Source organism: Eulemur rufifrons, chromosome 19 (genome assembly GCF_041146395.1).
Source record: "Eulemur rufifrons isolate Redbay chromosome 19, OSU_ERuf_1, whole genome shotgun sequence".
NCBI lineage: Eukaryota > Metazoa > Chordata > Mammalia > Primates > Lemuridae > Eulemur > Eulemur rufifrons.
This window is the reverse complement of record NC_091001.1, coordinates 98,938,267-98,952,958: the sequence shown is the minus strand read 5'-3', so window position 1 is coordinate 98,952,958 and position 14,692 is coordinate 98,938,267.

Genomic DNA, 14,692 nt, shown 5'->3' with positions numbered 1-14,692 from the left:
ATGACAATATCCACTGGGCAAAACCAATAGAACTTCACCATGCAAGAAGTAGACCTAACATAGCCATGGGCACAACTTCATGGTGATGCATTGGTATTGGTTTATCAACATTTATTTATACAATGTTGTCAAATGTATAGAACCAATGGAAGATATTAAAACAGGGGAACATGTGATGGTGGGTGGGTGGGACACATGGGTACCCTATGTACTTTCTGATGAATTTCTTTATAAACCTAAAACTGTTCTAAAACAAAGTCTTAAAAAAACTAAAAACAGAAAACAAAGAAGCCTATTTAGCTTGGCATATGTAGTATTCCCCAAACTTTTTTGATCTCAGAATATATCTTTCCAAGCCATAACCTTTTAGTATTCCCAAAGAAAGTATGTTGGGAATCCCAGTTACTCTCAGTGCCCAGATATCAAACAATCATATTAAAATATAAATAATAAAAACTTACTTCTTTTGCAATAAGGTATCCATTGATTGTTTGTATCTATGTTTCTATTCATGAAAAATGAAACAATATTACAAATAATTTTATAGCTATATATATAAATATATATATAGCTGCATAATTATTTATCATGTCTTTATAAAACCTTTTATATCTATGTCTGAGTTTTTTATTTTTCCTCTTGGGATATGTACCTAAGCATATTCCCTTTTCATCATGCCTCTTTGGTCATAGACTTCAGTAGATTCATTTCTTTTAAAATGATATGACATTGATTATAGAGACTTATGAAATGTTCATTTGAATTACAATAAAAGCTAAGCTGCTTTTATGTTTTTGACTTTATACAAAGAGACACCAAAATTATTGGCTCAGGTGAGGCAGACATTTTTTCTCTCTCGTGCAGCTCCCCAGAACAAATAGGTGGTCTCTGTTCCATTAAGCAATACAGACAGTTCTGCTACTCTCAACTTAAGGCTCCCACATCTGTTCCAGTCATCCCACTTCCAGCTGGGATTGAAAATCCAGGGCAAGGGCTTTGACAACGATAACCCAGAAGTTACATACAGTAGTGCTTATCCTCACATCCCATCAGTAAGAACGCAGTCACATGGCCACACCTCACTTCAAAGAAAGCTGGGAAATGAAGTAGTTTCTTGCTTGGTGACCATGTGATTAAGAAGAAAAGGAGAACAGAGCTAGAAGTGGGCAGCACCCTGGCATCTGCTACCGCTTATCACTCAACATAACCATGTTAACAATCTACACTCTCTTCCCCAATCCGGCCTTTCGCCCCAGGGGAGACAACACAAGGACCCCTCCCATTACTGGATCTATTCCAAAAGTTTGTACCCTTAAGTGATCTACAGTCCTATTCATCAGGTCCAGAGACATTCCTTATTGAAATATCATTTTACGATCTAAAAAAAATTTGCACACTTCCCTTCACAATATACAATTGTGGAGCAAAAACAGAATAACCCTAGTAAAATCTTCCTTTCAGAAAAGGAAAGAGTTGCAAGCACAAAGCAGGTACTGATTGTGACAATGAATAAATACAGCTGGACAGAAATGGAAATTTCTCCCTGCCCTGGCAGTGGAGCAAGTTAGTAGGTTAGTTAGACCAGCTCTGCTTTCTGGGATGAACTGCCCTGGCCATTGCAGCCCGTGCTTCTCAGCCCTGCCATCCGGGGGCTTCTTCCTGATCCATTATCCTTGTGCCTATATCTGAAACAGGTGATGGAGGGTATGCCCTCCTGGGGTTGGGGGGGGGGCATATTTTTTTTTCTTATTGGACTTTCCACTGAAACAGTTTTGAGAAACTTAAAACTTTTGTTCACCAGCCTTGTGACCTATAATTCCCTCAAAAACTTAATAGGTTTCTGATCTATTTAATACCAGTCAGGTCCATGTTCAAGTAACCTCACCCAGAGTTCTTTTCTGGACACCTTTTATAGTTTGCCTTAGACATTAGGATCAGTATTCAGCCCATATCTCTCTCCCTCACGTTAATGGGAATACCCTATGGATTTTATTAGTTGGATACAAATATTAACCTGATTTTCTGGAACAAAGCTGTATCCTTTAGTTTTGCTGAAAGTGTTAATGGCAGGGCTTTTGTGAAAGACTGTGGGCAAATAGCCTTATCTCTCACTCTTTGCGATCCAGAAGTAAGCACTTGTGTTTTCTAACAGTGCTTACAAACTTTCCAATTCTTGCTTGCATTCATCTTTTTCTTGTTATGCCTTTCTAAAAGCAGCAAGGAGTAGATAATACACCTTAACATTCTGGCTCTACTCAATTGCTTTCCATAGAGTTATAATCGCCATAGGCACATGGTCTTCTTTCTAAGTTGTCATGAATGACAGTTTCACCAAACAGTTTGCTATAGAATAATACAGCATGATCAGAATTGCCAGTTTTCTAGCTTGCAATATCTATTTCTTTACCACCCAACAGCTAGCCACTGAGCCAATGCCATATAGTGTAAATTTTCATTATTTCAGAAACCTAATTCCAGCTACCAATTATGTGACTAGGAAGAGTCACGTCTCAGTGGCAGTATCAAACTTTTCAAATAAGATGTATGTTTATTTCACTTTCCTAAGACAAAACCGCCTGGGTAAACAGCCTCTGTTCTATGAAACGATCCCAGCCCCTGGCTAGTGGGACAGTTTGCCAACTCATCAGGTATATCTAAGATTGGTACAGTTGCTGCCTTGTCCACCCAGTGGGTGGGAAAGATGGGATTGAGTAGAGGGATGTTGGAAAATGTAGTGTCTAGCTGGGTGGCCAGGTGCTCAGGAAGAAAGCATAAGCAGATTTAGAAAGAAAACCTGCAATCTACTTTACAGTACATGATCAAAATCATCATATATATAAAACCAATATGATATATGATATGATGCATTCAAATGAGCTGCTACAAGTCTTACTACAATTTAACAGAAGATTTAACAAATTCACGTATAGAACACAGATAATTTGTTCTTTGATATTACAAACAGTACGGTGGCATTTAAAAAGGTAGTGATTCCACTTAGAATGAATAACCCAGGAAATCATGTTCTTGGACACTAATAAAAGCAGGGAAACAGTAATAGCTTCATAAATCTCAAAATAAAATCAGTAACCTTATTCAATTATGGAAGACGTTTTGTAAATTACAGTCATGAAGAAAAAGAGTAGAAAAATGAGATATTTTGGCATCATTTCAGAAAACAATGGTCTGGATGCCTGTCATATGACCCAACAAGAGATCTTTATAATGCTTTCGGCTAATATGACTCGAAACGATTAATCAAAGCTACAAAATTAAAAAATGATATCATTAGTTTACCAAAGCCCTCAGATTTCTGGATTTAAAACTAGAAAGCCTTTGGTAAAATTGTGGAGACTAACAAATCCCATTTTACAGAATCAAAACAAAAACTTTAAAGGTAGATTTATTTTAAGTAGGTCATTGAATTATTATCTGCATCTACACAAATCTTTTTTTTCCCTCTCCTATTATCATTTAAGTGACTGATCCTTCTAGTTCTATTGATGTTTCTTTCACCAAAGGAATATTTTTAAATTAAATTAAATTTTAATGTAGCAAGAACAGTTAACATGAGATCTATTCCAAATTTTTAAGTGTACACTGTAATATTATTAACTATAGGGATAACTTACAGCAGATCTCTAGAACATATTCATCCTGTATAATTGAGACTGTGTTGAAGAAACAGACTGGCTCCTTAGAGTCTACACAGGGAGAAAAGAAAAGAGAAACTGGGAACCCTGTGGAACTGTAGAAACGGTCCTAAGGACAGAGTAATACAAAGTCTCAAGGATTCCCAATAATCTTTCAACATATAAAGGAATGAAAAATTGTGAAGATTGCAAGAACTACATAAAGATAATGTATTAGTCTTATCTTTATGGTTAATATTATACAGAAAATTTTAACTTATTACAAAACGCCAGTGATAACGTCCCTTTGAAAAAGACCAAGATAAAACTACACTGAATTTTCAAGGAATGGCAGGGCCCCAAATTTCATTGCTTGTATATCTGTGGCCTAGGAGTTCTATCCTTCTTAGCATTCTTGATTTGATCCTTTTATTAATATATGACCTGAAAGGAATTTACCTGGATCCTATAACCTGGATCCTAGTCTTGTACAGAAACCTTTTTACTGAACATTTTAAAATATTACATCCTTGTCTTTTCATCAAAGGCCAACTAAAAAAATTCCATGTATGTCAGCATAATCTGCAAAATCATCCTTGAAGACAATGTATATTTTATTCAGACACAAATATTACATTCTAATAGTTATTTCTAAGAGAAGTGTTTCTCTGTCCTAAAGACATTGTGTCTCATTTTTAGACAATTAAAATAGTGTAACTCTCTCTGTTCTTTTTTATAATTCCAAATAGTTCACTGTTAATTTCTGTTTGACATGTCATTTCCTCTTCTTATGTTTTCTTTCCTATTTCAACAGCCTTATTTTTAAATTTTCTTTCATTGTGAATTCTTTCAAATACATAAGAAGCAGAGAGAATAAACATAATGTATACATAAATACCTTAAGGATAGATGTAGTGTTAAACTTGAGTCTGAGACAGTCTGGAAGAATTTGATAAAGCACCATTTGATGGGGTTTGTTAGGTAACGTGGGTGCAAAATGCAGAACTCTAGAAATTAATACTTGTCTATCATCAACCACGCATGAAAGATACACCAAAAAGACTAGTTTCATAATACTTTGGAACACATTTTCCTGGTTTTTAGGAATTCCCAACAGATATGAGTACAATAAATTCATGCCTTTCCCCCTCAGTGACTGCAGGACCTACAGAAATCCACAGAGGTCTTTTATGTACAAAGAAAAATAAAAGAAAGTAAAAAAACTGCCCAAATAAAATGTGAATTCACATGAGGATAGAGACCTCAGATTATGCCAATCAATTCTTCAAAGCAATATTCTAATGACCATTTTCCTTATATGTACCCCAAGATCTCAGAGAAAGGACATGACTCCTGCTATTTTAAAAATAACTTCAACGACTTCAGATGGCAGAGAGAGAGAAAAACTAATTGTATAAAGATAAAGCCTCCAGAGAGTTTTTGTTGATATTGCCTTCATGGAAGAGAAGTTTAAGACACAGTGATTATTAAAACAGGAAAACTCATCCACGCTCTCATTAAAGTAGATAACAAAATGATTTTGCTTAGAGCAAGAAATGTGAAATCTCTTAATTTTCTTCTTAAACCATGTGACTCTTTAGCAGCTTAGATAAAAGAAGCAGTTAGAACAGATGAGCATCAGATCTCCTGTTAATGCAAAGTAAATTGAATTCTAGAGAACCTTGGTTCTTTTAAGTTGGCTGAGGGTGCCACAGTTCAATACAAAAACCATTATGCTTACTAACACGCCACAAAGTCCTCCCAGTCATTTATAAGGGCTGAGCCTGAACGAATGGCCCCAGGAGTGCCTACTTCATTCCCAATAAATCCAAGCCCCTCTCAGGCATGATTGAATTGTTCTGGCAGTCAGACACAGCACACTTCTCCTTTCTCCTGTCTTTTCAAATCTCAAAGTTGCCTTTTCTTGCCGACTACCTTTTTTCCCTTTTTCCTTTACCAGCAACACCCTTCATTCTGGCCACCAGTGGTCACAGTTCTGCAGTGCTTGGCACACACCCTGGGGTCAAGACAGGTTACCTGCAATTAACAATGGTCTGTTGGGGAAGACTTAGCAATAAATCATAATGGACCTCCACTGCATCCCACTAACTTCTTACTTCATACCTTGCAAACTCTCCATCGGAATGATGTAAGATTTCACTCCATCCTGAGCACTCCTACTGTTCCAGTTCCAGGACAGCGGGCCTGCCTGGATCACTTTCATTTCCAGTTACCTAAACTAACCAACTAGAGTGATACCAAAAGCAATCCAAATAGACAATAACCCAGAAAACATTTAATTTTAGTTTTGGGGATTGTTATAAAATTTCTGTTATCGTCAACCAAAAAATCATGGTTTAAAATTTGAATTAAGCTTGTGTCATAGACCTTCGGGGGACATCACATTGGATAGCACCACACTGATTAGAAGATAGCCCACTTCGGATATTGGCCAGCACGAATCTTTGAAATGAGATACACTTGGTATGCTGGCTTGTCAGGCCAACCCGGCTTTCCCGTCCCTGCTTAAGGCTGGGAATTATGTTTCCCTGCATCTTTCCTCTATGTGGTTTTGGGTTAAAGCAGGCCAATGAGATGAACTCACACGAGATTTAAGGGTGATCAACTGCCCTGGTTTGCTCAGGATGGAGGGGTTACCCAAGATACAGGAATTGCAGGACTAAAATATAAAGTTTTGAGCAAACCAGGATGGGTTTGCTAGATTTGGAAAATGGAAGTGATGCCAAGGTCATTCCTCTTGGAAGACCATGGGGGTTTGACACAGTGATGAAGAGGCGCAGGGGGGTCCAGCAGGCCCCAGGGTGTCCGCACCCTCTGCCTCGCTGACTTCAGCTAGTCTACCACCCTCTGGCCCTGCTAACCAACAGGAGCCACCAGCCCAGTGCCTGATGCTAGGCTGCAAACTCACAGAGGTGACATTCCCATAGGGGTAGGCATTGCCCTAGAGTCAGAAGTTTCTGCAGAGCTGTTACCACAGACCTCACCCTTTTGTGATTTGACTTCAACAATAAGATGTGCGTGGCTTTTGATGTATTCCTGCAATCTCTGTCTTGCCCAAGTGCGCCAGGGCTTTAGATGGTATTAGCTATTGCTTGACTCTCCGACTCTCACCTTCTAGACCCCCCCCTTCCTAGCTCCCTACTTTTGTATAAGCTCTAACTCCCACATTAAATCTCTTAGTCCCATAATATTGGTGGTTGCTCAGTTTTCCTGACTGAACGCTGACTGACACACCTGAGTGCTGAGTAATCATGATGAGTTGAGTATCGAGAACCCTGCTCAGGAATCAGAAGCAGGTACCAGGAGTCTAATTTAAACACTCAACAACAGAAAGCCAGGAACTAAACTGAAAGAAGTGAATCCCACTATCCTCCTTTCCCATCTCTCCCCCATCCCTGGTTTTTCTTTTTTATAAAAACTCATTCTTTTTCATTTTAGCATTTATTACAATTTTTTTAATTTTATATTTACTTGGGCAGTTATTAGTTTAATGTCTGTTCTTCCTTGCTACTCCACTGAAGGATAGAATCATCTTTATGCGTTCAACATCATATACGCTGTGTACCTGTAGACTACAAAATTCCTGGCACATAGTAGGTGCACAATAAAGTACAATGAATATGTTTAAGTGAATAGATTAGGGGAACTGTGATCTGGAATCTAGGTCTCTCTTAAAGGAAGACACACTCATAGATTTGTTCGTTAAATTTTAACCACAATGCGCCTCTTAGAAGAAAGAAATAAACAATTCTCCAGCTGTAAACATTGAGAGCCTTTTTACATTCCATCAGTAACATAACCCATGACCAGGTAAATACTTGTCTTCTTTATTTCCCCCAACAAAGAGAATCAATTACAAACTTCTCTGTTAATCCCCTAAGTACAATGTGAAGTCCATTAAAGACTGAGAAGTTAGTAACCCTGGGATAGAGAGTAATGTTTATACTATTTAATGAATAATGGCTCCACATTGTCTCGGAGTGGAGAAGGTTCCTCAGTTGCCATTTGGTTTGCTAGTTGGTTTTAAATCATTTAACAGGTCAGGAAGATGCTAACACTTGGCATGAATACTAATGTTCCAACAAAGCTACTAAAGAGCAACAGGCATCAGTGACAGTTAGTAACAATTTCTCACTGTCACTTTAGGATGTTGCCATCTATAAAGTTTTGGAAGTCATCGTAAAATTACGTTAATGTGTGCTAAGTGAATTTAAAGGGCTGTTGACTTCCTAATCAATCGGACACAAGACAAAGATAAAGGTGGCAGCTCATCCAAAACTTTCCTCAGCTCTAGGCTGATAAGTGCAATTCTTGAGGACAAACATTTTCTAAGACGAGTTTCTATTTCCCTTTCAGAACCAGTCCATTTTGGAAATCATTCATATATTTTTATGTTCAAAGTTGATAATTATTCTCAGAGCATTAGCCAGAAATAGAGTTTCCTCACTACACCCTGGGACCTGTGTATCAGCCCAATCTTCTAGGCATCTCCTCTCTCATCTGAAGTTCCAGAAAGGGCAAGTGTATATGCAGAATAATGACAGAGATTCTTCAAGAGCTTCAACCAATACATTAAATTCAGCAGCCACCGAACCTTCCTCTAAGAAGAAAGAGATGTTAACCGAGGCAGAGAAATTAATAAATGTACTTTTCCACAGAAAGTTGCCAACATCTCATGGTGAGTGGGTCTGTGAAGGAACCATTGTGTGGTAGAGGAAGGCTGGCCCTGAGAGTCCATCCAAACATGGCAGTCATCTTAGAGACAGGGAAATGAAGACACAAGTAAAGAAAAAATTAGCTACCAAATTTTCTTCCAAAATAAAAAAAAAAAATAAAAAATAACGCAGTGCCTCTAATTATTATCAGCATCCTCACTGGCAGGAGGAAAGCCGTTTACCATGACCCACAAGTCACGTGGGGAAATGGAGGGACCGAAGACAAAACCACCCAGTGAGTGGTGACTTGGCAGGGTTTTGTTTGCTTGTTTCATGGCTACCCAGCACCTGGACACCCTCCCTACACTGCAGGAGTCCTGGTCACATCTGCCACACATGGCAGAAATTAGAATGGGGCCAGATATTCTCCCCAACCCGCTCCCAGCACCTAGGGTGCAGGACCTCACCCAGCTAATCAGATGCTCCTGTCTGGGATTTTGGGTAGTAAAGGAGCAAAGAAAAAGCAACACAGGGACATTCGAGAAATTCTGTGGAAGAGCACAGTGGTGGCAGAATTGTGAACCTCCTGGGAAGAAGCCAAGGTCTAATGGCATCAAGTGTCCAGTGCCAAGACAACCTCCTGGCCAGATGGTTCCAAGCTGTGACTTGTTTCAAATTGGGATATGCCTCAGTCTGTCGTTCCAAATGCCTCTCCATTCTTAGTTCTTGCCCTTTTTCCAAACCTGGTTCTGCAGCCTTCCTGGGATTCAGAGGTAATAAATTCCTCTTATGTTTGATTTTGCCAGGGCAGATTTGTGACTTCACAGTCTGGCAGTGGCAGTTATGGTGAGGCAGAAAAAGACAGTTCTAGGCAAGATAAATGGAGTCTAGTGTTGGCTTAACTGCTCAATGGCTACGTGGCCTGGGGCAAGTCAGTCCCCTTCCCTGGAACTCAGCTTCCTTATTCTGTCATAAAAGCACGTTGGAGTAGATGGTTCCTATCACTACTGCAGTATTATGGCCATCTTTTTAAGCACACTGTTATTGATGGCTAAAATGGTGTCCCTAAAGTTCTTAATACCTCCAATGAATTAATTCAGTTTAACAAATTTATTGATCACACGTTTTGTGCCAAGAACGAGCCTAATGCTGGTGATATCACAATGAATAAATCAGTCATGATTTCTGCCCTCTTGGGGCTTAGAAGGAAGACACAGCAACTGCCAGTCAGTTACCAGGGAGTAGAGTAAGAGTTATGCTATACCAGGGACACGCTGTCCTTAGACAGCATCGAATGGGGCCCTCCCACAGACTTTGGGAATCAGGGAAGTTTCCCCAGAAATTGTGACTTCTAATATTTTGTGGCAAGAACAGAAGAATGAGTTAGATATGCTGAAGAATGAGTTAGATAAGGTAGGAAGATAAATTGTCCCAAACCTAAAGGACAGCATTAACATCAGAGGCCAGGAGGAAAGGAGAGGAGGTCACCATAACTGGACTGAAGACATGATGCTGATGACGGTACAGGGGCCAGGTCAGACTGCAGCAGGCAGAGGCCATATTTGACATTTAGCCTACAATTTTTTTTCAGTGCAGGGGAAAACAGCTTTATTTAGTCAGCCATTGTTAGAAAGCCTTCTTTAAACAAAGTAAATATATTACAGATATTAATATAATACATAATTAAAGATTCTATTCCTTCTTAAGTATGCTTCTTCCATGTTCTTCCAAGTAGATAGCTGAAGATTTGGTGCCACAGGTTCTTAGGAGTATTCACAATTCAGTAGTGAGTAGGAAGTGGGCTCAAGGAAGGGGATTCAACTCTGTAAGTGTAATGAGTATTTGAAATCTTTGGTTTTAGATGTGAGGGTAGAGAGTGAACGAAAGAGATGATAGAGCAAAGTGCTACAAGGAGGAATCCAGTTTGCATGAAGACTTGTCCTTAATAAATAACTTCATAAACCGTGGCCTTCTAATTTCCAGAGCCAGTGACAATGTGTTTGTCGTCCACAGAGATGCTACAGCTAAGCACCCATGAGGATTCTTTGGACTGGAATATACGGACCCACAAGGCATCCCCAGGCATTCAGAAGGTTGTCCTGCAGTGCTTATGAACCATTTGACACAGTGGACAAACTTAAGCGACGGCACACGACCTTCATGGAGATGTGGCTAGTGTTTGTCTGGCTTGGTGACATGCCATACTTCCACCTTACTGTTCTCCATCCCCAGCGCAGGCCACTCTCTGGTTGGCAGCAGCTCAGAGAAAAGATCTGGGAGATGAAGTGGTGCTGCTATAGCTGGTGCCCTTCTCACAGGTCCCGGGACCTGACCATGTTGTCCAAACTGCCTGCCCAGAGCTTGGTGCCATCATTAAAAATGTCATACAGCTGGCTCCATCTGTACGACCCTGGAATTGCCTCACCAAGGTAAGCAATTGACAATATTAAATTATTAATAATAATATATCTGTTAACATGGTGACCATATAATAGGAAATGAAATGAAATAAATATTAAACCAAATTCATTGTCAAGAAAACTCAGCAAGTTTGGACCCATAAGTTACAAGCACTGGTACAGTGGCAGGACAGCTTTGCAAATCAGCAGAGATCTTTCTCTTCAACTCTCCCAGCCTCATCAGAAGGTGGCAAGAAGTCGAAGCAAGTCTTACCCTAAGAGACTGGCACAAACACAGCCAGCTGGATCGAACAGGCAGCAGAACAAGTGACATGAGGGGATAGTCCGAGTATGCATGCTGATGTCTGAGAAACTAAACCAGCCTTCCTCGGTGCCCTGGCTCCTGCAGCTTCCCAGAGCAGAGTGGGCCCTTGTCCTTGTCCTTGCTGAGAGGCTGCTGGGGCTTGCTGCAGCGAACCCTTACCTCTCCCTTGCCAGGGATACACAGCAGCCCAGAATATGTCTTGCTTAATGGCCTTCTGATTATTCTAAAAAAAAAAAAAAAATGACTAATAGTACTCTGACAGTTTATTTTCCACTAGAAACCTGATTTATTCTGATTTTAGATAAGATACAGGCCACGTGCTCTCGGGGAGATGGAAGGAGAGCTGGGAGCACCTGGATGCCCAGCAGGGAGGGCGTCCCACTGGGGAACCAACAAGGGGTCATGAAGGGAAGTCCCCGATGTGGTGCTGGCCTCACCGAGTGCTGGCCCCTGTCTCCTAACCACAATGGTTCACTTCTCTCATATCCAAACTGCTCAGCTGCTTTTAAAGTGAGAAGATCTCTTTGTGGACATCCTGTTACCCTATTTGTAAACAATCTGTAATTAAGTGGCATCAGCACTTTACAGAAAAAAAGAAAAAGAAAAACATTTGAGATTCAATATTTATTCATTCATTCGTTCACTTTACCAAGAAAGTAAACAAATGTGCTTTAAAAAGATTTTCAGCAACAAGGGTTGCATGAAAACATATTTTCAGAGTGAACCAGAAAATTAAATTAAATTCTCCCTTCCTTGAGCCCATGACTCCCTGAAGCTTCTCTGAGAATCCAGATTGAATCTGTTCCTTGGGGAGCAGGTATCTGGCCCTCAGTACTAAGCTTCTCAGTCAGCCAGAGGCTACTGTTGTGCTCACCTATGTTACACTTGAGTTATTGAAGGCAGAATTTTTTAAATGGCTCATGGAATAGAGAGGCATGAAATCAGTATGCAAACCCACCGAAACAAAGCAATTTAACACATGCTCCCCTGGACTCCCTACAGCATCTTTTTTCCCAGAGGGTGTGCATTTCAGCTAATATCTACTCACCCTCAGAGAAGATGAGAGTTTTGTTGCTAGAGAAGCAGAGGCCATTTCAATGAGTTAGTTCTGCCAGTTTCCCCCACAGTGTGCTCTGTGGAGGGATATGGAACCCCTAAGTCATCTACATGGGTGCATAGCCTTTATTTCCTTACTCAACTCCATGTTCTTAGGTTTCCTCACTACTCATTGAGTTTTTTCCGTTTGACTGACACAGAGTCTGTCCACGTCCCTCAGAACATCTGAAACTCAGAACCACACGTGTATGATCTGGCCTTTACCTGGTGCCATAGCTCAGTCACCTCCCTCGCCCTGGACACTGCCCTTATAGCAACATAGCTGGTCTGCGCTGGCGTGTTTGACATTCACATCACACTGCGGACTCCCACTGTGCCTGCTGTCAACGAAATCTCTAAGGCTTTCTCCCATGTATTGTGGTTTAGCCACTTCTCCCCCATCTCATGTACAGTTTGACTTTTGAACCCAAGTGCAGGACCCTCCATTTATCCCTATTAAGTTTCATCTTGTTAGATTCAGGCTATTGTTCCAGTCTGTCGAAATCATTTTAGATCTCAGCCCTGTCAGCTGTCTCCCTCCTTGCTTTATGTCATCTGCAAATTTGATCAGCATGCTTTCCATGTTTTCATCCATGGAAAGGTTGGGTAGCGCCGAGGCAAGGACATGGCCCTCTAGGTCACTGGAGATTGCTCTCCAGGTCGCCGGTGATCCATCAATCAGCATCGCTGAGTACTGCCTTTCACCCAGGTTCCAGTCCACTGAGCCACATTATCTTCCAGCCACATCTCTCCATCCAGTTCGTGGCAATACCAGGGGGACTTTTTCAAACAACCTGCTGATATCCAGATACACTATGCTAGAGCGTCTCTTTATTTAATGCTGCACGGAGACTCTGGGTGCAGAAAATCTAAGCATACTACCACAGACGTTGATAAATGTGCTTTATGTGGAGCAGGGTTTGTACAAAAGGGTAGTGACAAATATAGCTCTCTCATGATTTAAGGAGCATTAGCTCCTTAAAGCCAGGAATGTTTGTGTATTTTGCTCAAAGCTGTTTCTCCAGCACCCAGAACTGTGCTTAAGGACAGCAGACACTCGAATATTTATTAAATGACTTAATCAAAGAATAGAGTTTGGGGTTAGCTGTAAACTAATCAATTTATAAAGCAAAATATTTGTGAATATTTCTAAGTGAAGAAATGATATGACAGAATGCTAGAATCACTCCCTGTCACCTAGACCAGGGGTTGGCAAACTACAGCCTACAGGCCAAATCAGGCTCACTGTCTGGTTTTGTAAATAAAGTTTTATTGAAATACATTTGTTTACATATTGTCTATGGCTGTTCTCATGCTGTCGTGGCAGAGTGGAGTGTTTGTGACAGAGACCGTCAGACCGTCACAATCCACAACGCTGGAAATATTTACTATCTGGATTTTTTTTTTTTTTTTACAGAAAATGTTTTCTAACCTCTGACCTAGGAAATTAAGTCCAAACTACTGATATCTAAGACTTTCCATGATCTAACTTTTCCTAATTTTCTTACTGAACAAGATTAATGTTCCAGAAAAAAATATTCCCAAATATATCATGCCTATTATTTTTTCTGCGCCTCTTCTCACTGTTGGATGAAACCAGAATGTCCTGTACTCCTATCCAGGTCTTTTCGATATTGCAATACAGACATAAGAACTATATATGAAATACATGTAATTATGCAGCAAACCATTGCTAAGTATCTGCTATAGGCTGAGCACTATAGTAGACACTTCATAAACGTCTTCACAATAGACTTTCAAAGTAGATATTATAATCCCCCTTTTTTCCATTGAGGAAACTGAGGAATTAAGCAACTTATCCAATGGATCATAGAAAATAAAGGATATGACTGAGGTTTGAGCTAAGGTTTGCTTGAATCTACTTGTAATGTGGTTTGTTTTTGCTCATTGCATGTTCAGAAATAAACCAGTTTACAAAGGAGGAAATGGGACATGTCCAGTTTTATAGAAACCTTGATTTGAGGTTTAAAATATAATCAAATTAATTTTTAAAATCTCCTATTGATGTTTAAGCCAGCCAAAGGCAATTTTATTTTGAAAAGCCATTAACTAGCATGACTTTTAAACAATAAAATCAATCCAGAAACTGTTCATTCAGTTAAAAAATCTGAGATGGCCGTATTAATGCAATTGTATCTGAGCTATCCTAAGTATAATTTCATTCATCTCCAGCCCTAAATCACACTGTGCTCTTCACTCGGGCAGCTCCCATCCCATCTGCCTATGCACAGATGGGCTGGGCTGCGCATACAGGCTTTTCTTTATATGCTGGATGTAGCAGCAACAATGATGACGCTGGTGTCTGTCAGGAGCCCAGCATGCAGCCCGGTTCTACTTCACATCATCCTTGGGCAGCAGGAAGTGAGTGGCATTATCGAATCACAGTTTCTATTTATGCCCCTCCACTTCACATCCCTTCCCTAGCCCAGGCTGGTCCTTTCCCTCTACTAATAACTGGATTTCAGCTTTCCCTTAAGATCGTATTTCATCAGCCACTAGCACATCTCTTCTGCTGCTAATGCCACACTGATCTGCTCTGGCTGG